General features: G+C 37.0%; 1 protein-coding gene across 3 annotated transcripts in view; it reads left to right on the forward strand.

The window, feature by feature from the left end:
- Window positions 1-3,482, forward strand: part of MYLK (myosin light chain kinase) — a 144,594-nt gene that overhangs the window by 122,136 nt on the left and 18,976 nt on the right. The window lies entirely within an intron of this gene.

Genomic DNA, 3,482 nt, shown 5'->3' on the forward strand with positions numbered 1-3,482 from the left:
CCTGCTGAGTAAGACAGCAGTACTAATTTTTAACTCGCAGAAATCTCACATGGCTGTGACTTGAGTATCTTTGCATTTAGAGACAGTAGTTATTTACTTCCAGAAAGAAGAAGGTTCCGAACATGTTAATGCACCAGAATTCATTATAAGAAAAGAATCTACACAATGTGGGGTGGAAAGTACTGGTCAGACTTCAAAAACATAATAACCAATGTGACTGACTTTTACATCATCCATAACACACCTGCTTGGTGTGAATCCAACACTTGTGGCAGGAGCAGCTGGAAAGAAAATTAAATTCTGATCTGTGCTGATGTTTTTCCCAAAAAGTTAACATCAGTCACTGTTCTGCTGCCACATCTACTTCATGTGCTGTCTGCCCCAAGAAGGAGAAGCTGTTTTTTGCTGGCTGGAAGTGCTGAATAAAAACCCAAAAGTTAGAAGCAAAAGAGACTATATGTCTGTACCGCTTGCTTGGCACTAGCCTAGATTATGTGCAAACTGCTATTGCACTAGTGTATTTCAGAGACTGGATCTCCATTATACAGCCTTGGAACGTATGTGCAAGAAGGTGTGTTTATTTTTAGATCCAGCAGTTGAGCAAGCTGACGATGGTCAGGGAAAGGAGCCCTACTTAGCTTGGAATTAGAAGCTGGCAGACCTAATGGAAAACAAGGAAATGTATAAAGAGTTTTGAATAGTATATGGCTTTACACTCCATTAGTGCTTGCCAGAGAAGAGGTTTTATTTTTTTCAAAATGTGTAAAGGTGCAATCAAATTTAAATGAATTTAAATGGCTATTAACCAGTCTTATTAGGATGTGATTTTTGTTTGGGGTGGCCACCTTTTCTAGCTTTTGGACCCCTACAGTGAAATTTCCATTTCCATGTTGAGAGATACAAGGAGGAAGGTTCTAAAAGCAGAATGCAGGAAGGCATTAGGAGCCTGTCCCTACAGTGAGATCCTTGTGTGACACCTTCATGCCAGAGGTCTTGGCAGCCTCTGTACTGTCATGTTACCCTGGTGACATGTTCTCAGCATGGCAACTGCACCTGAATTGTGAGACAGTCACTGATGGATCATGTCTGACTTGCTGTTGATCTAATATTTCTTCGCATATCAAAAGAGTTGTGTGGAAAACCTTCAGAAATTCCTAGTATCCAAGCTATTCTCTTTATTCCTATCATAAATGCATGGATTTCAAACAAAACAAGCTCACCTGCCATCAGTTGTCTTTTAAACCAGGTTTCAGCAGTGATTGGGATTTAGCAGGCCCTCCACCACTCCAGTTAGAGCTATTAATGAGGAGCACCTTCGGACTTTTCTCCTTGATACTATTCCTGGATTTTTCATTTTAATTATATTCCCATATCTTTCTTCTAACCTTTTGCACTTTGTCCTCTCTCCTTTTAATATCTGTAATGTCACTGCTTTACATGGTTTGATTTCAGATCTGTAGTTAGAGATTTTTATCATTTTTTTAAAATCAAACACTGTAAGCATTCAAATAAATTGACATTTTCTTACCTAAAACCCCTCCTCATTTGCTGGAAGTCAGGGTCAAATCTCAGAATTTTCCTTTTCAAATACAGTGATGTGCCAGTTCCACATAAGCATCTTAGTGGAAAAAGAACATCTGAAAAACTGTAGCACATTGTGGATAGCATTCAGGACTGGGAGCTAAGTGCCTTGCAAGTTTACATACTTCATGGACTCAGTTTCTTTTGACACAGAAAAAGATTATTGTATTTCAAATTAAGATTATTAAAGCAAAATTTGAGGAGTAAATTCTGTCTTTCTCCATTCATTTGGTATGATTTAAACTGGCACAAGTCACTAAGGTTTTCTCTTTTTTTCAAAGAGAGAATTATTAAAATCCAGTATTTGTCTGGGCAACTCCAAGGTAGTTTCTCACTATTCCTCCATGACCAAAACCTTACAATAAAATATTTTAAAATGTGTATTCTGTGACTCTATAAACAGGGATATTTTCCTCTGTGACCTCATCTACAGAAGAATGCAAATAGGAGAATCCAGAAAATAATTATTTATAATTTTAGATTCTGAACTAGTTGTGACACAGTGAAGAACATGGACTTCTTCTGTGTATACACAGCACTTAATCTGCATTGGTTCAGTTCAGCTTTCTGACCTGGCAAAAATTAAATTGGATTTGGTTGAGGATATAAATGCAAAAAACCTATGCATCCTATAAAGGCAGTTGCAGTTTAATGGTGTTACTAGAATATCTAGAGGTCCCAGAGTAAAAACTACAAGCAGATATATTAAAAGGAGTTTATTTCCAAATGATATGCTAAAAATTGGTGCTTGAGACAATGGTATGATTTCTGATTTTTTTTTTTTACTTTAGGGATCTTAAAAAATACGGCTTTTTATAGTAAAAAAAAACTGTCATTAGCTGTGTTAAACAGTCAGAATGTAGCTTTTAGGTATTAGGATGGCTATCAGTTGGAACTACAGAGTGCTCCAGTTATGAAAATTTTGCATGCAGATGTTTCCATAAACACCTCCATGCTGGTTAATGTCTTACTGAAGTAACAGAATTCTAGATGACTTACATTTCAGAGCCTCTTTATTCAGAGCTCTAGCCATAGTATTGGCTTTATGTTACAAATGTGCTATACTCCAAAGTAACCTCTCAGTCAAACATATGCTTGTTCTTACCATTTTATGTTAATAGCAACCTGTGGTAGCATTTCTAATTATATATTTTCTGAAACCTTATAGCCAAAGCAACAAATGTGTCCAGAACTCCAGATGTTTCAATTTCAGTTTAGGACACAAGGACTATAATCATGTATCTGACAACGTGCAAACACTGCACGACCAGTTTTCAGTTGTGTGTTTTCTTTCTGTAACTGCAATGTGCAATTACACTTGGCAATAAGCATGAGTGCTGCAAAATATTAAGCCATATAAAGACCGTAGAGCGTATAATTTAGAACAGATTTCTAAAAGCAAATCTGCTTTTCACCATTTGCTCCTTTTTGCATGGGTCATTCACTTGCTGCCTACAAAAGAAGTATTTCCCATCTTTGGGCGTAAGCAGATAAACCAGTTGAGTGATTACTCAAAAAAACCCCAAACAAACAACAAAAAAAAGGCCAAACCACAACTTAAATTTCATTTTTATTAAATCTAGGTTAAAAGCACACCACGTTGGTTCCACAAACAGTTCAGTCCAGAACGTTCTACCCTGCAAAGACCAATTATTTCACATCTTAAATAAGCATACAAATGGAATTGATATAAAGGCAGTGTGATGATAGCTCAGCTAAAAATACCAGCACTGAACACAATGTGGGTTATATCCTTGTCCTGTCATAGCTAAGGAGGAAGCTCCCTCTGAGCTCACTTGGGTCAGCAATTTACCCTTTATGCTTTGCATTCCAATTGACCATATCATTTGAATTCTTCCTTCTTCAGGCTTTCTTTGTCACTCTCAATCTCTCTTCTTCCC

The sequence above is a fragment of the Chaetura pelagica genome, unplaced genomic scaffold, assembly GCF_000747805.2.
Source record: "Chaetura pelagica isolate M959 unplaced genomic scaffold, ChaPel_1.0 scaffold3, whole genome shotgun sequence".
In the NCBI taxonomy this organism is placed as follows: domain Eukaryota; kingdom Metazoa; phylum Chordata; class Aves; order Apodiformes; family Apodidae; genus Chaetura; species Chaetura pelagica.